Raw genomic sequence first — 24,163 nt, forward strand, 5'->3', positions numbered from 1 at the left:
TCAACTCATCCCTGACCGCTGGCTACGTCCCTTCCGTCTTCAAGAGAGCGAGAGTTGCACCCCTTCTGAAAAAACCTACACTCGATCCCTCCGATGTCAACAACTACAGACCAGTATCCCTTCTTTCTTTTCTCTCCAAAACTCTTGAACGTGCCGTCCTTGGCCAGCTCTCCCGCTATCTCTCTCAGAATGACCTTCTTGATCCAAATCAGTCAGGTTTCAAGACTAGTCATTCAACCCCACGCTTGGATTGCGTCCTACCTGACAGGTCTCTCCTACCAGGTGGCGTGGCGAGAATCTGTCTCCCTCACCACGCGCTCTCACCACTGGTGTCCCCCAGGGCTCTGTTCTAGGCCCTCTCCTATTCTCGCTATACACCAAGTCACTTGGCTCTGTCATAACCTCACATGGTCTCTCCTATCATTGCTATGCAGACGACACACAATTAATCTTCTCCTTTCCTCCTTCTGATGACCAGGTGGTGAATCGCATCTCTGCATGTCTGGCAGACATATCAGTGTGGATGACGGATCACCACCTCAAGCTGAACCTCGGCAAGACGGAGCTGCTCTTCCTCCCGGGGAAGGACTGCCCGTTCCATGATCTCGCCATCACGGTTGACAACTCCATTGTGTCCTCCTCCCAGAGCGCTAAGAACCTTGGCGTGATCCTGGACAACACCCTGTCGTTCTCAACTAACATCAAGGCGGTGGCCCGTTCCTGTAGGTTCATGCTCTACAACATCCGCAGAGTACGACCCTGCCTCACACAGGAAGCGGCGCAGGTCCTAATCCAGGCACTTGTCATCTCCCGTCTGGATTACTGCAACTCGCTGTTGGCTGGGCTCCCTGCCTGTGCCATTAAACCCCTACAACTCATCCAGAACGCCGCAGCCCGTCTGGTGTTCAACCTTCCCAAGTTCTCTCACGTCACCCCGCTCCTCCGCTCTCTCCACTGGCTTCCAGTTGAAGCTCGCATCCGCTACAAGACCATGGTGCTTGCCTACGGAGCTGTGAGGGGAACGGCACCTCAGTACCTCCAGGCTCTGATCAGGCCCTACACCCAAACAAGGGCACTGCGTTCATCCACCTCTGGCCTGCTCGCCTCCCTACCACTGAGGAAGTACAGTTCCCGCTCAGCCCAGTCAAAACTGTTCGCTGCTCTGGCTCCCCAATGGTGGAACACACTCCCTCACGACGCCAGGACAGCGGAGTCAATCACCACCTTCCGGAGACACCTGAAACCCCACCTCTTTAAGGAATACCTAGGATAGGATAAAGTAATCCTTCTCACCCCCCTTAAAAGATTTAGATGCACTATTGTAAAGTGGCTGTTCCACTGGATGTCATAAGGTGAATGCACCAATTTGTAAGTCGCTCTGGATAAGAGCGTCTGCTAACTGACTTAAATGTAATGTAATGTAAAATGTAATGATTCATTTGTAAATTATGTCTGAATGTTGAACTGTGACCCTGGCTATCTGTAAATTAACAAAAAAACAAGAACATTGTGTTGTCTGGTTTGCTTAATAAAAGACGTTTAAAATTATTTATACTTCTACTTTTGATACTTAAGTACACTTTAAACCAATTACTTTTAGACTTTTACTCAAGTAGTATATTACTGGGTGACTTTTACTTGAGTCGTTTTCTTTTAAGGTGTCTTTACGTTTACTAAAGGATGAAAATTGGGTACTTTTTCCACCACTGAATAAACTTCCGTCATCTTTGAGGGGGGAATTATTTCTGGGGAAGTTTGAGAAATATGTATAGCTGAACTAATTAATCTATCTATCTATAAAAACAACATGTTAAATCCTAATTGGCATTCTCTGGCCTTCTAGTGAGAAGAATGCAACAGTGGTGGTAAGGAAACGTGATCTGCATTAACGAGATAGAAAGAAAGAAAACCACCATAATAACAGTTACAACAGTACTAGCAACCAGGCAGAGAAAGAGGTAGCATGGTGAAACTAGGATGCTACCCTTACACACAGATCTAGGGTCAGCTTACCCTCCCAAATCTTAAACTTACAGTGGATTCAGAAATAATTCATACCTCTTGACTAACCCTAACCCTAACCCACATTTTGTTGTGTTACGGCCTGAATACAAAATGGATTAAAACAGATTTTTCTCTCACCCATCTACAGTGCATTCAGAAAGTACTCAGAGTCTGGACTCCGGCTGGGCCTCTCAAGGACATTCAGAAACATGTCCCGAAGCCACTCCTGCGTTGTCTTGGCTGTGTGCCGAGTGCGGTTGGAAGGTGAACCTTCGACCCGGTCTGAGGTCATGAGCGCTATGGAGCAGGTTTTCATCAAGGATCGCGCTGTACTTTGCTCTGTTCATCTTTCCCTCAATCCTGACTAGTCTCCCAGGGACAGGGTGATTGGTAAGGATAGAGGGAACAATTAAAGGAGCCAAATACAGGCAAATCGTTAATGAGATCCTGGTTCTGAGTGCGATCCTGGTTCAGAGTGCAAACAACCTTAGACTGGGGTGAAGATTTACATTCCAACAGAACAATGACCCAAAGCATAGAGCCAAAGCAACACTGGAATGGTTTCACAATAAGAATGTGAAAGTCCTTTAAGGTGGCCCAATCAAAGCCCAAACTTAAATCCCATTAAATCTGTGAAAAGACTTGAAGATTGCTGTTCACCGCCACTCCCCATCTAACTTAACATAGCTTGAGAAAATCTGCAGGGTAGAATGGGAGAAAATCCCCAAATCAGATGTGCAAAACTGCTAAACATACCCAAGATGACTGAAAGCTGTAATCGCCGCCAAAGGTGCTTCTACAAAGTATTGTCAATTATATATTTCTTTATTTCATTTTCAATAAATGTGCAAACATAAAAATAAAATAAAAACATGTTTCACTGTCATTATGGTTTATTGTGTGTAGATGGGAGAGAAATATAATCTTTAATCCATTTTGAATTCAGGCTGTAACAACAAAATGTTGAATAAGTTAAGGGGTATGAATACTTTCTGAAGGCACTGTAACTGTTATGGAGAAAAACACAACACTTGCCTTAGATCAGCGTCTTGTTTTCTCAGTGTCTTGGGTAACTTACTTCATCCCACTAACAGACGGGAACAGAGAAATACAAAAAAGCTAAAGGATCCAGATGTGACAGAGATGCAGAGAAGACCTATTGAAAGTGAGGGGTCAGAAAGAATCCTGATGTACAGTAGTACACACATCATCCGGCTACAGGTTTCCAAATGTCACATGATGCTCGACTGCATCTTGTCACATGGCTGCTGCTGAAGCAACTCTTCTGCTTCACCTAGCCTTGCACATGACCCTCCCCTCATCTCCCCCTCCCCAACACCAACCAGACCAAAAGGTGAATTGTTTAGACTAGCTTCTACAGTATGTATGACATACTGTTCAAGACAAATGGCATCCAGACTTCAGGGAAGCATAAAGCAGCAATTTTGAAAACGAAGAGTTCATCATGGCTACAGTAACCATCTACCGGGGTCTAACTATACGAGCGTTGATCCCCACATGTATTAAAGTTACATGGACTTCACAATGACAAACCATACTCAAGTCTCTCGCTCTCCCTCCCTCCAAGTACCAAGTTCCCAGAGTAATCACCAACCAACCATAGTCTCAAGGAAAAATGGCATCCAAGGGGACAGATCATTGATAACAGCCAAATCTTTTCATTCCATCTATACCCCCAACTCAAATGTGAAACCCACCACATCACTAAATGAGAAAAAACAATTGCAAGACAGCAGCAGCTTATAAGGAATGTGAGGGGCCTCAGCCAAGAGACCAGGCAGGGAAACCATACCATATATGGACATGGAAGCAGAATAACACTTGTATCAATGAATGAAGTGGGCATTAGAGTGACTTAACAACCCAAAGGTCAATCACCATTCTCGAAGTAGACAGCACGCATCTATAACTGACTGGTGAAAACATGAAATGATCACATAGGGATGGATGTGTTTCTCTTCAAATAAGTGTACTTAAATCAAAGTCTACAGTGTGGAAATCCTGGCTGCTAGCATGTGACTGTATGAGCAACAGCAGCAAGGTGTCCCATGGTGTAATGAAGCACATCTAACTATAAATAAGCTGTCCAAATGGCTTTAGAACATTGCAATCTCTCTCCACTGCACTTTACAAAGCCTACTACTTTAGTAGTATCATGAAAAAACATTATTTCATTGATACAGTGGACATGACCTGTGTCTATTGGAGAAATCCCCACTGGAATATTACAACCAACCACAACAGGCATTATGCTTCTGCGTAACACAACCCAGACCTGCCTTGATCTACAAGTTTATAGGCAGGCGTTTGGAGACTTTTCTGTGCCGAGGTTCAGCGAGGTAGAGAGAAGATAACCTACTTTTGGTCCGTCTTTACACCTCTGCTTCCTGCCACAAGATAATTAACCAGGCTGTTTGAGCCAATTAAAGGTGATTTAGTAGACAAATCAAACCGAACCGTGAGCAACAAGCCAAAAGAGGATGCCTCGAGTTTAATACACTCAGAGGTTTACGCATACCGGTAAACTGAGTTTCCATAACTTAATGTGTATCTGATGAACAAGTCTAGTTCTCCTCTGCTATGCTTGGCTGGAATATTCTGGGTGGAGCATCTAGTAGTAGCGCTCTGGTGCTTCATCTTAATATTGACGCGCCCCATCGAAATCTGTCAGTTTAAGCTAGAGATGTGGGGTTGTTTTTTAAACACTTGGGAACAGGCCAGCACTACAGTACAGGTAACCTGATGAGCAGAACATGCAGATGCAATTCTGTTTCTGTTCCAAAGCCAGTTTGTTCTGGCTTTGTTTTGCAAGGGAAAACAAAAATGAGGATTTCTTATTGGTGTTCTGGTAATCCCTCGGTCTGTTTTCATATGGTCGCTCTAGACACCCGGGTCGCCTCCCACAATTTTCAATTTTCCCACAATGCCCGGCGTCTGTACATAACAGAACGTCAGTTTGGCATAGAGGAACTACATTACTGCCGAATTCAAAAAGGGATTCAATATTTTTTTTTTTTAACAATTCCCATCGACCCCATAATGACAAAGTGAAAACATGTTTGTAGAAACAAGCACATTAATGGAAAATGAAATACAGAAATCTCATTTACAAAAGTATTCACACCCCTGAGTCAATACACGCTACAATCACCTTTGGCAGCGATTACAGTTATGAGTCTTTCTGGGAAAGTCTAAGAGCTTTGCTTTAAATCATGCAAAAACAAAGTGTTGGAGAAGAAAGTAAAAGTGCAATATGTGCTATGTAAGAAAGATAACGTTTCAGTTCCTTGCTCAGAACATGAGAACATATGAAAGCTGGTGGTTCCTTTTAACATGAGTCTTCAATATTCCCAGGTAAGAAGTTTTAGGTTGTAGTTATTATAGGACTATTTCCCTCTATACCATTTGTATTTCATTAACCTTTGACTATTGGATGTTCTTATAGACACTTTAGTATTGCCAATGTAACAGTATAGCTTCCGTCCCACTCCTCGCTCCTCCCTGGGCTCGAACCAGCAACACAACGACAACAGCCACCATCGAAGCAGCGTTACCCATGCAGAGCAAGGGAACAACTACTAGAAGGCTCAGAGTGAGTGATGCTTGAAATGCTATTAGCGCGTGCTAACTAGCTAGCCATTTCACTTCAGTTACACCAGCCTCATCTCGGAAGTTGATAGGCTTGAAGTCATAAACAGGGTAATGCTTGACGCACAACGTAGAGCTGCTGGCAAAACGCCCGAAAGTGCTGTTTGAATAAATGTTTACGCGCCTGCTTCTGCCTACCACTGCTCAGTCAGATACTTAGATACTTGTATGATCAGTCAGATTATATGCAACGCAGGACACGCTAGATAATATCTAGTAATATCATCAACCATGTGTAGTTAACTAGTGATTATGATTGATTGTTTTTTCTAAGATAAGTTTAATGCTCGCTAGCAACTTACCTTGGCTTATTGCAGTTGCGTAACAGGCAGTCTCCTTGTGGAGTGCAACGAGACAGAGGCAGGTCGTTATTGCGTTGGACTTGGCGTTACTCTGGACCCTGATCTCTCTTTTGACGAACATATCAAGAACATATCATATCCATCTACGTAACATTGCAAAAATCTGAAACTTTGTCCAAAAATTATGCAGAAAAATTAATCCATGCTTTTGTTACTTCTAGGTTAGACTACTGCAATCCTCTACTTTCTGGCTACCTGGATAAAGCACGAAATACATTTCAGTTAGTGCTAAATACGGCTGCTAGAATCCTGACTACAACCAAAAAAATGATAATATGACTCCAGTGCTAGCCTCCCTACACTGGCTTCCTGTTAAGGCAAGGGCTGATTTCCAGGCTTTACTGCTAACCTACAAAGCATTACATGGGCTTGCTCCTACCTATCTTGTCGATCTGGTCCTACCGTACATACCTACATGTACGCTACGGTCACAAGACGCAGGCCTCCTAATTGCCCCTAGAATTTCTAAACAAACAGCTGGAGGCAGGGCTTCTCCTATAGAGCTCAATTTTTATGGAATGGTCTGCCTACCCATGTGAGAGACGCAGACTCGGTCTCGACCTTTAAGTCTTTATTGAAGACTCATCTCTTCAGTAGGTCCTATGATTGAGTGTCGTCTGGCCCAGGAGTGGGAAGGTGAACGGCAAGGCTCGAAACGAAACGCCCTTGCTGTCTCTGCCTGGCTGGTTCCCCTCTCTCCACTGGGATTCTCTGCCTCTAACACTATTACAGGGGCCGAGTCACTGGCTTACTGGTGCTCTTGCATGCCGTCCCTAGGAGGGGTGCGTCACTTGAGTGGGTTGAGTCTCTGACATGGTCTTCCTGTCTGGGTTGGCGCCCCCCTTGGGTTGTGCCGTGGCGGAGATCTTCGTGGGCTATACTCAGCATTGTCTCAGGATGGTAAGTTGGTGGTTGAAGATATCCCTCTAGTGGTGTGGGGGCTGTGCTTTGGCAAAGTGGGTGGGGTTATATCCTTCCTGTTTGGCCCTGTCCGGGGGATATCATCGGATGGGGCCACAGTGTCTCCTGACCCCTGCAGTATTTATGCTGCAGTAGTGTATGTGTCGGAGGGATAGGGTCAGTCTGTTATATCTGGATTATTTCTCCTGTCTTATTCGGTGTCGTGTGTGAATTTAAGTATGCCCTCTCTAATTCTCTCATTCTCTCTCTCTCGGGGACCTGAGACCTAGGACCATGCCTCAGGACTGACTACCTGGCATGATGACTCCTTACTGTCCCCAGTCCACCTGGCCGTGCTGCTGCTCCAGTTTCCACTGTTCTGCCTGCGGCTATTGTTCCTCTCTAAGTTTCTTCCTAGGTTTTGGCCTTTCTAGGGAGTTTTTCCTAGCCACCGTGTTTCTACACCTGCATTGCTTGTCGTTTGGGGTTTTAGGCTGGGTTTCTGTGCAGCACTTTGAGATATCAGCTGATGTAAGAAGGGCTATATAAATTAATTTGATTTAACTAATTATGTGACTTCTGAAGGTAATTGGTTGCACCAGATCTTATTTAGGGGCTTCATAGCAAAGGGGGTGAATACATATGCACGCACCACTTCTCCGTTTTTTTTTTTAATTAAACAATTAATTTTTTACATTTCACTTTTGTGTATGTCTATTACATGAAATCCAAATAAAAATCCATTTAAATTACAGGTTGTAACGCAACAAAATAGGAAAAACGCCAAGGGGGATGAATTTTTTTGAAAGGCACTGTATCCTCCCTTTACTTTCCCTATACCAGATTTCCCTCTGGGATTATGTCTGTGCTTAGCTCTATTACATTGACAAGCATACCCATTACATGATGCAGCCACCACGCTTGAAAATATCAAGAGCGGTACTCCGTGATGTGTTAGATTTTCCTCAAACATAACACAACACTCAAGGCAATTCAACTTTTCATTTTAAATTAATTTGTAAACATTTCTAAAAACACTAGGCCTATAGGCTATGCGTACACTGCATTGTATGCCTCAAGAAAATCTGAGCTAAAAAACAAAAAATTAAAAAAGTATTTTAGGCTAGTGCGTTAAAACTAAAGCTTATGCGCACATTGTAATCAAGATTAAAATATTAAATTGGCTCTTTTCAGACTGTCCTTTAGTGAGCCACAGCCAGGAACTAAACGTGTAAATATTTTCATGAACATAACAAGACTCAACAACTGAGACATAAACTGAACAAGTTCCACAGACATGTGACTAGCAGAAATGGAATAATGTGCCCCTGGTCAAAGTAGGGGTCAAAATCAAAAGCAACAGTCGTATCTGGTGTGGCCACCAGCTGCATTAAGTACTGCAGTGCATCTCCTCCTCATGGACTGCACCAGATTTGCCAGTTCTTGCTGTGCGATGTTACCTCAATCTTCCACCAAGGCACCTGCAAGTTCCTGAACATTTCTGGGGGGAGAATGGCCCTAACCCTCACCCTCCGATCCAACAGGTCCCAGACGTGCTCAATGGGATTGAGATACAGGCTCTTCACTGGCCATGGCAGAACACTGACATTCCTGTCTTGCAGGAAATCACAGACAGAACGAGCAGGATGGCTGGTGACATTGTCATGATGGAGGGTCATGTCAGGATGAGCCTGCAGGAAGGGTACCAACATGAGGGAGGAGGATGTCTTCCCTGTAACGCATAGCATTGAGATTGCCTGCAATCACAACAAGCTTAGTCCGATGATGCTGTGACACACCGCCCCAGACCATGACGGACCCTCCACCTCCAAATTGATCCCGCTCCAGAGTATAGGCCTCGGTGTAACGCTCATTCCTTCGGCGATAAACGCAAATCCGACCATCACCCATGGTTAGACAAAACCGCGACTCGTCAGTGAAGAACACTTTTTGCCAGTCCTGTCTGGTCCAGCAACGGCGGGTTTGTGCCCATAGGCAACGTTGTTGCCAGTGATGTCTGGTGAGGGCCGGTCTTACAACAGGCCTACAAGCCTCCAGTCCAGCCTCTCTCAGCCTATTGCAGACAGTCTGAGCACTGATGGAGGGATTGTGCGTTCCTGGTTTAACTCGGTAGTTGTTGTTGCCATCCTGTAACTGAACTGTGACCTTAATTGTTTACCGTCTGTAAGAGGTTTGTCTTAACGACCGTTCCATAGGTGCATGTTCATTAATTGTTTACGGTTCATTGAACAAACATGGGAAACAGTGTTTTTAAACCCTTTACAATGAAGATCTGTGAAGGTATTTGGATTTTTACAAATTATCTTTGAAAGACAGGGTCCTGAAAAAGGGACGTTTCGTTTTTGCTGAGTTTAGTTCTGTACGATGGCGAGTAGTGGAGGACTCGCCATCATCGTTTAAAATCTACAGTTTGGGAACATTTTGGTTTCCCAGTAAATTACAACAGCGATAGACAGAGAGAGTACTACTCAACGAGAATAGCCTATGCAGCTGCCAACACCTCAAACAGGTTGACACATTTACAGCGACGTCCCCCAGTATTCCTACCACCAGAACAAGATACACACAAAAAAACTGTCTACCATCTGAATTCAAGCAGCCCTTCGCAGCTTAAATAAACAAAAAATAACTACAGTAACTGTTGGCATTTGATTTTCCTCCTGTACTGAAACGTGACACCAAAACGTACCGAACCGTGGTTTGGTGAACTGTTACACCCCTACTAGTGACTGCTGTTGCCTAGGGTCGGGTTTACAAAACTAGTTTGGTGACTAATGAATACAACCCTGGTCCTTACGGTGAAGAGCAGCATCAGAACTCACCTTGGTCTCCCCAAGGCTCTCTGACTCAGACACCTGGTAGGTAAGGTCCGTCTCCTCGAAGCCTGTGGCGCTCATACGCTGGTCAGTGGAGGGGTCGTTGCGTGGGGGCGAGTCTGGAGAATTGAGGCACGTCTGGATGAGGGCCTTGCCCGTCTCGCTGGTGATCATGGGCTGGAGCTTCCGCGTGGCAAACGTGTAGACATGGCCCGTCTCGCTGGCCACCAGTAGCAGGACCTGGGTTCCTGTCAACGTGGAAAGCTCATAGGCCTGCCATGGGGGGAGGAGGGAGATGACAATGTCAACATGCATATCAGCATTAAAATCAGCATGAGCATCAACATCAGTCTTGGAGGAATGTGCCTAAATAAACAGGGTAAGCTGATATTCCACCACATTCTTAACTACACTGAACAAAAATATAAACGCAACGTGTGCAGTGTTGGTCCTATGTTTCATGAGCTGAAAAGATATCCCAGGAAAGTTTAATATGTACATGAAGCTTATTTCTCTCAAATTTTGTCCACAAATTTGTTTACAGCCCTATTAGTGAGAATTTCTCCATTGCCAAAAAAATCCATCCACCTGACCGGTTTTGCATATCAAGAAGCTGATTTTTGTCACACAACACAATGCCACAGATGTCTCAAGTTTTGAGGGGTGTGCAATTGGCATACTGACTGCAGGAGTGTCCACGAGCTATGCCAGAAAATGTCATGTTAATTTCTCTACAATAAGCTGCCAACAGTTTCAGAGAATTTGGCAGTACATCCACGCCATCCGGCTTCTTCACCTGTGGGATCGTCTGAGGGGTTTTGGGGTGGGGGTGCTGAGGAGTATTTCCATCCGTAATACTGCCCATTTGTGGGGAAGAATGAATTCTGATCGGCTGGGCCTGGCTCCCAATGGGTGGGCCTGGCTGCTAAGTGGGTGGGCCTATGCCCTCCCAGGCCCAGCCATGGCTGCACCCCTGCCCAGTCATGTGAAATCCATAGCTTAGGGCCTAATTCATTTATTTCAATTGACTGATTTCCTTATATGAACTGTAACTCAGTAAAATCTTTGAAAGCGTTGCGTTTATATATTTTGGTTCAGTATAAAACAAACTGTTTAAAACAACTCAAATCAAGTGTACCGTAAAACGTAAAAAGTCTCAAGTAGCCCGCCTGTCCTTTTTAATTGCCGGGCAATGGCACACATTGCCCGGCAAATAAAAAATAACCTTTATTTTTATAAGCCCGTCTCTAATAAGCGCCTGTTGTGTTCAGTGATTTAAAGCAAATAAAACATCCAGGCTATTAAATAGAAGTTTTACGGTAAATTACTTTCTCACTAACACTATTATGTATATTGCACAGACTCAAATAGGAATAGGAAAAAACTGAGTCCCAGATGGTGCTACCTACAGATAACGGGTTAAAACTGCAGCCAACATGCCAAGAAAGACACTCCAAGTCTAAAAATACCTCTGTGGTGAAGTCTGACGTATAGCACAAATGTAGCTAAAATAACATGAGATAAGCCTCCAAGAATAGCGTCGGTGATAAAGTGATACTGAATTCGTTCCTTGCGACAGGGGGTCTTGGTTGTAAGGAGAGAAAGGGAACTGGTAGAGGTAATAACCATATAGGTCTTAAAAGGAGGACAAGATCAATGGCTCCTCTCACAGGCAGAGGTGGCGGTGAAACATGAGAGCGTGAGCTCTCCCACCTTGTCATTCATTACACCAGACACTCACAAAACACAACGTCAGTAGTGTAGTGACCCACAAATAATGCAAAGATCTTGCATCAGAAATTAAACCCACACCATGCGCTATTCTCTCACACATACTTATTGTTGCACTTGGAGTGAACCTTGTGCACTCACTGAGAGAGCCTTTTGATTTACGTCAGTCATCGGTAATGTCCAGGATGCTTCTGGCGGACAGGGAGGGAGAGTAGACACTACCATTACCTTAGTGAATACAATTTAAACATTGGCTGATGAATGATTTCATTGCTAGCCGCCGGGCATCATTCTGGCAGACATGCAGAGTAAGGAGGACTAGAAGATGGCTGTCAATCACAACCAACAATCGTATCCTTGCTTAGGCCTACATCAAATTGCCTATGCGAAATCATAGGGTCTATATACTGTTATTAAACTATAGTGCTGTTACTGCAAGAGCAATCTCTATCGAAACAGAACTAAACGCATCACAGCTTCTTTAAGTTAAATTCTCCTTCAAGGAACTTCCCGATTTCCAGCTTTCAAGGAACTTTCAGACGTCACAAAGTTTGGAAGTGTGGCAACGCATTCATTTGTCCATTATTGGCCTCAATCATCTCATTCGTAGATATAATACTCCATATACTCCATTCAGTTAATGTAGCAATTGGACAATGCTGAAGCTACTTATCTAATCATCTTTTTGGCTGTAGTGAAATGCAACCCCACATGAAAAGGTAGAGGGACAGAGATGGGTGTGAGCAACTTCCGACACTGTGTCCATCACACTTGCCAGTCCAGCGGCGCATTGCTTCACCTCCAGAGCTGCGGTGTCAAATGAACAAATAAAAGCAAAGACAGCAAGCCTCTGGAGATGTTTTCATGCTCTGTAGAGCAGCGAAAGACGAGACCTGTAGTTGCTTCAGTGGGTTCTGCTGAAGCATTCTTAGAAATGGAGCGAGCATGCAGCTCTCAGTAACACTTCCAAAGGATTTCACCATCATTTAAACATGTCAATCATCTCAATGACGTAGATGATTTCATGTACAAAGAACTGTGTGGCAAGCTTGTCTCAGCCATCCCACGTCTACAGTATGTGTGGGTCAGGCTGCGTCAGGGTGGCTTGATCAATACCCAAATGCACAGCTTGATAACTACAACATTTTGAAAATGAGAGAGAAGTTTGTTCATTCCTATTTGTATCCTTTCACTAGCTTGTTTGCTTTGGGTCTCCTGGTTGTTGCAATCCCTGACCCTTGTAGTCAGTGTGTGATAATTCTGGCTGTGTGTCTGGGAACGAGGTTGCACACACACACACAGATATGTATAGTACCCTATGTGTATGTGCATATTGTGTGTGCTGTCTGTCTGTAAGTAAGTGAGAGACCCAACAGCATGCCCCAGGACAGCCTAGAGAGCAGACACCAGAAGAGGCAATCCACCCAGCCAAGGTATTCATGTAAGCTCCCTTTCTGGCCTTACATGTAAAGCTATGGGGCATGTGTAACCATTGAAGACTACAAATGGCCTGCTTCAAAAACAGAGCAATGCATAGCTCACACATCCTAACAGTCATACAGATCTATCTACTGTATGAAAACAGTGTGCATCTATCGATTAAACCTCGGGGGCAGTAGTGAAATCCTGAACATGGAGAACTCAACTTGCTAGAGCGTGTGCAGGCTTGAAAGTCCATTTGAATGAACCTGCAGATCATTTTCAGAACCAGTCAGATTGCGGCTCTAGCAGGCCATCAATTGCAATCGTATCACACGGCCCTGGCCCGCACTCTCAAAGAGATCTGAAACCTGCCTGCTACAGTGCCTTCAGAAAGTATTCATACCCTTTGAATTATTCCACATGTTGTTGTTACACCCCAAATTCAAAGAAGTATTGAATATCTGTTTTTCTAATCCATCTACACACACACACACACACACACACACACAATACCCCATAACGACAGTGAAAACATGTTTTATTTTTTTATGTGCGCAAATGTATTGAAAATTGGCATAAGTACTTGCACCCCTTTGCTAGTACACAACAAATTGAGCTCAGGTGCTTCCAATTTCCTTTTATCCTCCTTGAGATGTCACTACAACTTGGAGTCCACCTGTGACCAATTCAACTGTTTGGACAGGATTTAGGAAGAAACACACCTGTCTGTATAAGGCCCCACAGTTGAAAGTGCATGTCAGAGCAGAAACTATACCATGAAGTCCAAGAAGCTGTCCGTATATCTCAGAGAGGCATCCAGTACCAGTCAAAAATTTGACTTAAACTTTCATTCAAGGGTTTCTTTATTTTTACTATTATCTACCTTATAGAATAATAGTGAAGACTACAAAACTATGAAATTACACATAAGGCAGTACCCCCAAAAAAGTGTTAAACAAATCCAAATATATTTTATATTCTTCAAAGTAGCCACCTTTTGCCTCGATGACAGCTTTGCACACTCTTGGCATTCTCTCAACTAGCTTCACCTGGAATGCTTTTACAACAGTATTGAAGGAGTTCCCTCATATGCTGAGCACTTGCTGGCTGCTTTTCATTCACTCTGCGGTCCGACTCATCCCAAACCATCTTTAATTTGGTTGAGGTCGGGTGATTGTGGAGGCCAGGTCATCTGATGCAGCACTCCATCACTCTCCTTCCTGGTCAAATAGCCCTTACACCGCCTGGAGGTGTGTTGGGTCATTGTCCTGTTGAAAAATAAATGATAGCCCAAACCAGACGGGATGGCGTATCGATGCAGAATGCTGTGGTAGCATGTATTTCGGCTGCAATTTCTAAGGCTGGTAACTCTAATGAACTTATTCTCTGCAGCAGACGTAACTCTGGGTCATCCTTTCCTGTGGCCAGTTTCATCATAGCGATTGATGGTTTTTGCAACTGCACTTGAAGAAACTTTAAAAGTTCTTGACTGGACCTTTACGTAATAATGGACTGTCGTTTCTCTTTGCTTATTTGAGCTGTTCTTGCCATAATATGGACTTGGTCTTTTACCAAATAGGGCTATCTCCTGTATACCACCCCTACCCTGTCACAACACAACTGATTGTCAAAAGTTCTTAATGCGTTTGAGCCAAGGCACACCTGTTAATTCCTCATGAAGCTGGTTGACAGAATGACAAGCATGTGCAAAGCTGTCATCAAGGCAAAGGGTGGCTAATTTTGTTTAACACTTTTGGATACTACATCATTCCATGTGTTATTTCATAGTGTTGATGTCTTCACTATTATTCTAAAATCTAGAAAATCGTAAAAATAAAGAAAAACCCTGCAATGAGAAGGTGTATCAAAACTTCTGACTGGTATGGTTTATCTGGCGAAGGGTATAAAACAATTTCTAGAGAGTTGAAAGGTTCCAAGAGAACAGTGCTATCCATCATTGGGAAATTGAAAAACATTTGGAACTAACCAGACTATGCCTACAGCTGGCCGTCTGACCAAACTGGGAAACCGGGCAAGAAGGACCTTGGTCAGGGAGGTGACCAAGAACCAAATGCAACTCTGACAGTTCCTTGGCTGAGATGGGAGAAACTGCCAGAAGGACAACATGCTCTACAGCTAATCAAATTGTATTACTGTAGACCTTACCATGAAACACTTATTTACAAGCCCTTATCCAACAATGCAGTTGAAAAAATATTTTTCAAAATAAACTAAAAATAACATAAAAGAGCAACAATAAAATAACAATAACAAGGTTATATACAGGGGGTACCAGTACTGGGGAAATGTGCGGGGGAGGCACAGGTTAGTCGAGGTAATTGAGGTAAAGTAAAGTACCAGTCAAAAGTTGACACACCTTACCATTTTCTACATTGTAAAATAGACGACATCAAAACTAAGAAATAACACATACAGTGGGGCAAAAAAGTATTTAGTCAGCCACCAATTGTGCAAGTTCTCCCACTTAAAAAGATGAGAGGCCTGTAATTTTAATCATAGGTACACTTCAACTATGACAGAAAAAATGAGAAGGCCAGAAAAGAATCACATTGTAGGATTTTTTTATGAATTTATTTGCAAATTATGGTGGAAAATAAGTATTTGGTCAATTACAAAAAGTTTCTCAATACTTTGTCATATACCCTTTGTTGGCAATGACAGAGGTCAAACGTTTTCTGTAAGTCTTCAAAGTTTTCACACACTGTTGCTGGTATTTTGGTCCATTCCTCCATGCAGATCTCCTCTAGAGCAGTGATGTTTTGCGACTGTTGCTGGGCAACACGGACTTTCAACTCCCTCCAAAGATTTTCTATGGGGTTGAGATCTGGAGACTGGCTAGGCCACTCCAGGACCTTGAAATGCTTCTTACGGAGCCACTCCTTCGTTGCCCGGCGGTGTGTTTTACTGTAGCTAGCTACATAGCCGTCTTTGTTTCAAAGATAATTGTGTAGTCTAGACCGATTTCCTAGGTTAGCTAGCCAGCTATTGTCGTTCTTTTAACTCAACGTAACGTAAACAACACTGCTAGCTGGCCAGCTAGCCCCCGAATAGCAGCACTGTAGAAATTATTACACTCAACGGAACGACTTGATTAGTGTAGTGCCAACAACGCAGCTACTGCCAGCTAGCCTACTTTAGCAGTACTGTATCATTTTAATCATTTTAGTCAATAAGATTCTTGCTACGTAAGCTTAACTTTCTGAACATTCGAGACGTGTAGTCCACTTGTCATTCCAATTTCCTTGCATTAGCGTAGCCTTTTCTGTAGCCTGTCAACTATGTGTCTGTCTATCCCTGTCCTCTCCTCTCTGCACAGACCATACAAACGCTCCACACCGCGTGGTCGCGACCACCCTAATCTGGTGGTCCCAGCGCGTACGACCCACGTGGAGTTCCAGGTCTCCGGTAGCCTCTGGAACTGCCGATCTGCGGCCAACAAGGCAGAGTTCATCTCAGCCTATGCCTCCCTCCAGTCCCTTGACTTCTTGGCACTGACGGAAACATGGATCACCACAGATAACACTGCTACTCCTACTGCTCTCTCCTCGTCCGCCCACGTGTTCTCGCACACCCCGAGAGCTTCTGGTCAGCGGGGTGGTGGCACCGGGATCCTCATCTCTCCCAAGTGGTCTTTCTCTCTTTCTCCCCTTACCCATCTGTCTATTGCCTCCTTTGAATTCCATGCTGTCACAGTTACCAGCCCTTTCAAGCTTAACATCCTTATCATTTATCGCCCTCCAGGTTCCCTCGGAGAGTTCATCAATGAGCTTGATGCCTTGATAAGCTCCTTTCCTGAGGACGGCTCACCTCTCACAGTTCTGGGCGACTTTAACCTCCCCGTCTACCTTTGACTCATTCCTCTCTGCCTCCTTCTTTCCACTCCTCTCCTCTTTTGACCTCACCCTCTCACCTTCCCCCCTACTCACAAGGCAGGCAATACGCTTGACCTCATCTTTACTAGATGCTGTTCTTCCACTAACCTCATTGCAACTCCCCTCCAAGTCTCCGACCACTACCTTGTATCCTTTTCCCTCTCGCTCTCATCCAACACTTCCCACACTGCCCCTACTCGGATGGTATCGCGCCGTCCCAACCTTCGCTCTCTCTCCCCGCTACTCTCTCCTCTTCCATCCTATCATCTCTTCCCTCTGCTCAAACTTTCTCCAACCTATCTCCTGATTCTGCCTCCTCAACCCTCCTCTCCTCCCTTACTGCATCCTTTGACTCTCTATGTCCCCTATCCTCCAGGCCGGCTCGGTCCTCCCCTCCCGCTCCGTGGCTCGACGACTCATTGCGAGCTCACAGAACAGGGCTCCGGGCAGCCGAGCGGAAATGGAGGAAAACTCGCCTCCCTGCGGACCTGGCATCCTTTCACTCCCTCCTCTCTACATTTTCCTCCTCTGTCTCTGCTGCTAAAGCCACTTTCTACCATTCTAAATTCCAAGCATCTGCCTCTAACCCTAGGAAGCTCTTTGCCACCTTCTCCTCCCTCCTGAATCATCCCCCCTCTCTGCAGATGACCGTCAACCATTTTGAAAAGAAGGTCGATGACATCCGATCCTCGTTTGCTAAGTCAAACGACACCGCTGGTTCTGCTCACACTGCCCTACCCTATGCTCTGACCTCTTTCTCCCTCTCTCTCCAGATGAAATCTCGCGTCTTGTGACGGCCGGCCGCCCAACAACCTGCCCGCTTGACCCTATCCCCTCCTCTCTTCTCCAGACCATTTCCGGAGACCTTCTCCCTTACCTCACCTCGCTCATCAACTCATCCCTGACCGCTGGCTACGTCCCTCCCGTCTTCAAGAGGAGCGAGAGTTGCACCCCTTCTGAAAAAACCTACACTCGATCCCTCCGATGTCAACAACTACAGACCAGTATCCCTTCTCTCTTTTCTCTCCAAAACTCTTGAGCGTGCCGTCCTTGGCCAGCTCTACCGCTATCTCTCTCAGAATGACCTTCTTGATCCAAATCAGTCAGGTTTCAAGACTAGTCATTCAACTGAGACTGCTCTTCTCTGTATCACGGAGCGCTCCGCACTGCTAAAGCTAACTCTCTCTCCTCTGCTCTCATCCTTCTAGACCTATCAGCTGCCTTCGATACTGTGAACCATCAGATCCTCCTCTCCACCCTCTCCGAGTTGGGCATCTCCCGGCGCGGCCCACGCTTAGTTGCGTCCTACCTGACAGGTCGCTCCTACCAGGTGGCGTGGCGAGAATCTGTCTCCTCACCACGCGCTCTCACCACTGATGTCCCCCAGGGCTCTGTTCTAGGCCCTCTCTTATTCTCGCTATACACCAAGTCACTTGGCTCTGTCATAACCTCACATGGTCTCTCCTATCATTGCTATGCAGACGACACACAATTAATCTTCTCCTTTCCCCCTTCTGATGACCAGGTGGCGAATCGCATCTCTGCATGTCTGGCAGACATATCAGTGTGGATGACGGATCACCACCTTAAGCTGAACCTCAGCAAGACGGAGCTCCTCTTCCTCCCGGGAAGGACTGCCCGTTCCATGATCTCGCCATCACGGTTGACAACTCCATTGTGTCCTCCTCCCAGAGCGCTAAGAACCTTGGCGTGATCCTGGACAACACCCTGACGTTCTCAACTAACATCAAGGCGGTGTCCCGTTCCTGTAGGTTCATGCTCTACAACATCCGCAGAGTACGACCCTGCCTCACACAGGAAGCGGCGCAGGTCTAATCCAGGCACTTGTCATCTCCCGTCTTGATTACTGCAACTCGCTGTTGGCTGGGCTCCCTGCCTGTGCCATTAAACCCCTACAACTCATCCAGAGCGCCGCAGCCCGTCTGGTGTTCAACCTTCCCAAGTTCTCTCCACGTCACCCCGCTCCTCCGCTCTCTCCACTGGCTTCCAGTTGAAGCTCGCATCCGCTACAAGACCATGGTGCTCGCCTACGGAGCTGTGAGGGGAACGGCACCTCAGTACCTCAGGCTCTGATCAGGCCCTACACCCAAACAAGGGCACTGCGTTCATCCACCTCTGGCCTGCTCGCCTCCCTACCACTGAGGAAGTACAGTTCCCGCTCAGCCCAGTCAAAACTGTTCGCTGCTCTGGCCCCCAATGGTGGAACAAACTCCCTCACGACGCCAGGACAGCGGAGTCAATCACCACCTTCCGGAGACACCTGAAACCCCACCTCTTCAAGGAATACCTAGGATAGGGTAAGTAAGGGTAAGTAATCCTTCTCACCCCCCCCAACAAGTAGATGCAAGTGGCTGTTCCACTGGTTGTCATAGGTGTTTGCACCAATTTGTAAGTCGCTCTGGATAAGAGCGTCTGCTAAATGACTTAAATGTAATGTAAATGTGTTTGGGATCATTGTCATGCTGAAAGACCCAGCCACGTTTCATCTTCAATGCCCTTGCTGATGGAAGGAGGTTTTCACTCAAAATCTCACGATACATGGCCCCATTAATTCTTTCCTTTACACGGATCAGTCGTCCTGGTCCCTTTACAGAAAAACAGCCCCAAAGTATGATGTTTCCACCCCCATGCTTCACAGTAGGTATGGTGTTCTTTGGATGCAACTCAGCATTCTTAGTGTGTTACTGGTGGTAGGCTTTGTTACTTTGGTCCCAGCTCTCTGCAGGTCATTCACTAGGTCCCCCCGTGTGGTTCTGGGAATTTTGCTCACCGTTCCTGTGATAATTTTTGACCCCACGGGGTGAGATCTTGCGTGGAGCCCCAGATCGAGGGAGATTATCAGTGGTCTTGTATGTCTTCCATTTCCTAATAATTGCTCCCACAGTTGATGTTTTCAAACAAAGCTGCTTACCTACTGCAGATTCAGTCTTCCCAGCCTGGTGCAGGTCTACAATTTTGTTTCTGGTGTCCTTTGACAGCTCTTTGGTCTTGGCAATAGTGGAGTTTGGAGTGTGACTGTTTGACGTTGTGGACAGGTGTCTTTTATACAGAGAACAAGTTCAAACAGGTTCCATTAATACAGGTAACGAGTGGAGGACAGAGGAGCCTCTTAAAGAAGAAGTTACAGGTCTGTGAGAGACAGAAATCTTGCTTGTTTGTAGGTGACCAAATACTTATTTTCCACCATAATTTGCAAATAAATTCATTAAAAATCCTCAAATGTGATTTTCTTTCTCATTTGTCTAGTTGAAGTGAAGTGTGAAGGATGAAAATTACAGGCCTTTCATTTTTATGTTGGAGAACTTGCAACAATTGGTGGCTGACTAAACTACTTTTTGCCCCACTGTATGGAATAATGTAGAAAACCTAAATATATATTTGCACACTTTTGGCATTCTCTCAACCAATTAACAGGTGTGCCTTGTTAAAAATGTATTTGTGGAATTTATTCCCTTCTTAATGTGTTTGAGCCAATCAGTTGTGTTGTGACAAGGTAGGGCTTGTATACAGAAGATAGGGCTATTTAGTAAAAGACCAAGTCCATATTATGGCAAGAACAGCTCAAATAAGCAAAGACAAACGACAGTCCATCATTACTTTAAGGCATGAAGGTCAGTCAATGCAGAAAATGTCAAGAACTTTTCAAGTTTCTTCAAGTGCAGTAGCAAAAACCATCCAGCGCTATGATGAAATTAGCTCTCGTGAGGACCGCCACAGGAAAGGAAGACGCAGAGTTACCTCCGCTGCACAGGATAACTTCATTAGTTACCAGTCTCAGAAAATCCAGCCCAAATAATTGCTTCACAGAGTTCACGTAACAGACATCTCAACATCAACTGTTCAGAGGAGACTGCGTGAATCAGGTCTTCATGGTCAAATTGCTGCAAAGAAACTACTACTAAAGGACACCAATAATAAGAAGAGACTTGCTTGTGCAAAGAAACACAAGCAATGGACATTAGACCAGTGGAAATCTGTCCTTTGGTCTGATGAGTTTAAATTTGAGATTTTGTTCCTCTTTCTCTTGGAGGACCTGAGCCCTAGGACCGTGCCTCAGGACTACCTGGCATGATGACTCCTTGCGGTCCCCAGTCCACCTGGCAGTGCTGCTGCTCCAGTTTCAACTGTTCTGCCTGCGGCTATGGAATCCTGACCTGTTCCCCGGACGTGCTACCTGTCCCAGACCTGCTGTTTTCAACTCTCTAGAGACAGCAGGAGTGGTAGAATACTCTCAATGATCGGCTATGAAAAGCCAACTGACATTCACCCCTGAGGTGCTGACTTGCTGCACCCTCGACTACTGTGATTATTATTATTTGACCATGCTGGTCATTTTTACATTGAACAGCTTGGACATGTTCTGTTATAATCTCCACCAGGCACAGCCAGAAAAGGACTGGCCACCCCTCATAGCCTGGTTCCTCTCTAGGTTTCTTCCTAGGTTTTGGCCTTTCATGGGAGTTTTTCCTAGCCACCGTGCTTCTACACCTGCATTGCTTGCTGTTTGGGGTTTTAGGCTGTGTTTCTGTACAGCACTTTGAGATATCAGCTGATGTATAAATACATTTGATTTGTAGTAGGATTCAATCTTAGTCCTGTATTAGGTTTTGCCCATTTGATGGTTTGTCTGAGGCATAGCGGGATTTATCAAAAGTGTCCGGGTTAGAGTCCTGCTCATTGAAAGAGGTAGCTCTACCCTTTTTGCTCCGTGTGGATGTTGCCTGTAATCCATGGCTTCTGGTTGGGGTATGTACCGTTGAAGTCGGAAGTTAACATACACTTAGGTTGGAGTCATTAAAACTCTTTTTTTCAACCACTCCACAAATTGCTTGTTAATCAAACTATAGTTTTGGCAAGTTGGTTAGGAAAACTACTTTGTGCAATTCAGGTGGGTCAGAAGTTTACTGTGCCTTTAAACAGCTTGGAAAAATCCTTTAGAAGCTTCTGATAGGCTAATTGACATCATTTGAGTCAGTTAGAGGTGTTTACCTGTGGATGTATTTCAAGGCCTACGTCCAAACTCAGTGCCTCTTTGCTTGACATCATGGGAAAAAATCTAAAGAAATCAGCCAAGAACTCAGAAAATAAATTGTAGACCTCCACAAGTCTGGTTCATCCTTGGGAGCAATTTCCAAACGCCTGAAGGTACCAAGTTCAACTGTACAAACAATAGTACGCAAGTATAAACACCATGGGACCAAGCAGCAGTCATACCGCTCAGGAAGGAGATGCGTTCCGTCTCCTAGAGATGAACGTACCTTGGTGCGAAAAGTGCAAATCAATCCCAGAACAACAGCAAAGGACCTTGTGAAGATGCTGGAGGAAACAGGGAAAAAGTATCAATATCCACAGTAAAATGAGTCCTATATTGACATAACTTGAAAGGCCGCTCAGCAAGGAAGAAGCCTCTGCTCCAAAGCGCTATAAAAAAGCCAAACTACTGTTTGCAACTGGACATGGTGGCAAAGATCGTACTTTTGGAGAAATGTCCTCTGGTCTGATTAAATAAAAATAGAACTGTTTGGCTATAATGACCATCGTTATGTTTGGAGGAAAAAGGAAGCTTGCAAGCCAAAGAACACCATCCCAACAGTGAAGCACAGGGGTGGCAGCATCATGTTGTGGGGGTGCTCCTCCTCTGCAGGAGGGATTGGTGCACTTCACAAAATACATGGCATCATGGGGAACGAAAATTATGTGATATATTGAAGCAACATCTCAAGACATCAGTCAGGAACTTAAAACTTAGTCGCAAATGGGTCTTCCAAATGGACAATGACCCCAAGCTTACTTCCAAAGTTGTGGCTAAATGGTTTAAGGACAACAAAGTCAAGGTATTGGAGTGGCCATCACAAAGCCCTGACCTCAATCCTATAGAACATTTGTGGGCAGAACTGAAAACCTGTGCGCGAGCAAAGAGGCCTTCAAACCTGACTCAGTTACACCAGCTCTGTCAGGAGGAATGGGCCAAAATTCACCCAACCTATTGTGGGAAGTTTGTGGAAGGCTTCCCGAAACATTTGACCCAAGTTAAACAATTTAAAGGCAATACTACCAAATACTAATTGAGTGTAGGTAAACTTCTGACCCACTGGGAATGTGATTAAAGAAATAAAAGCTGAAATAAATAATTCTCTACAATTATTCTGACATTTCACATTCTTAAAATAAAGTGGTGATCCTAACTGACCTAAGACAGATAATTTTTATTAGGATTAAATGTCAGGACTTGTGAAAAACTGAGTTAATGTATTTGGCTAAGGTGTATGTAAACTTCCGACTTCAACTCTACGTACAGTCACTGCTGCGACAACACCATCGATGCACTTATTGATGAAGCTGGTGACTGATGTGGTATACTCCTGAATGCCATCGGAGGAGTCCCGGAACATATATTGCATTCGGAAAGAATTCAGAACCCTTCTCTTTTCCACATTTCATTACTTTACAAGCTTATTCTAAAATTGATTAAATAAATGTGTTTAACCAATCTACACACAACACTCCATAATGACAAAGAGAAAACTGTTTTTTAGAAATGTTAGCATGAGACTCAAAATTGAGCTCAGGTGCATCCTGTTTCAATTGATCATCATTGAGATGTTTCTACAACTTGGAGTCCACCTGTGGTAAATCCAATTGTTTGGACATGATTTGGAAAGGCACACGCTTGTCTACATAAAGGTCCCATAGTTGACAGTGCATGTCAGATCAAAAACCAAGCCATGAGGTCTAAGAAATTGTCTCTGGAGCACAGAGGCAGGATTATGTCGAGGCACAGACTTGTGGAAGGGTAACAAAACATTTATGCAGCATTGAAGGTCCCCAAGAACCCAGTGGCCTCCATCATCATTCTTAAATGGAAGAAGTTTAGAACTTCAAGACTCTTCCTAGAGCTGGCCGCCCGGCCAAACTGAGCAATCGGGGGAGGACATTGCTCAGGAGGTGACCAAGAACCCGATGTTCACTCTGACAGAGCTCAGAGTTCCTCTGTGGAGATGGGAGAACTTTCCAGATGGACAACCATCTCTGCAGCAATCCACCAATCACACCTCTATAGTAGAGTGGTCAGATGGAAGCCACTCGTCAGTAAAAAGGCACCTGACAGCCCGCTTGGAGTTTGTCAAAAGCAACCTAAAATGACTCAGACCATGAGAAACCAGATTCTCTGGTCAGATTAACTTCTTTAGACTGGAGGGGGGGGGGTATTTTCACATCCGGATGAAACGTGTTGCCCAAAGTAAACTGCCTGCTACTCAGGGCCAGAAGGTAGGATATGCATATTAATAGTAGATTTGGATAGAAATCACTCTGAAGTTTCTAA

At 44.8% G+C, this 24,163-nt stretch overlaps 1 pseudogene; it reads right to left on the bottom strand.

Annotated features, from left to right (window-relative positions):
• Nucleotides 1–2,941: 2,941 nt before the first annotated feature.
• The window catches only part of LOC127916485 (serum response factor-like), a 32,678-nt pseudogene continuing 11,456 nt past the window's right edge, over nucleotides 2,942–24,163 (bottom strand).

Source organism: Oncorhynchus keta, chromosome 36, assembly GCF_023373465.1.
Source record: "Oncorhynchus keta strain PuntledgeMale-10-30-2019 chromosome 36, Oket_V2, whole genome shotgun sequence".
NCBI classification, from domain to species: Eukaryota; Metazoa; Chordata; class Actinopteri; order Salmoniformes; family Salmonidae; genus Oncorhynchus; species Oncorhynchus keta.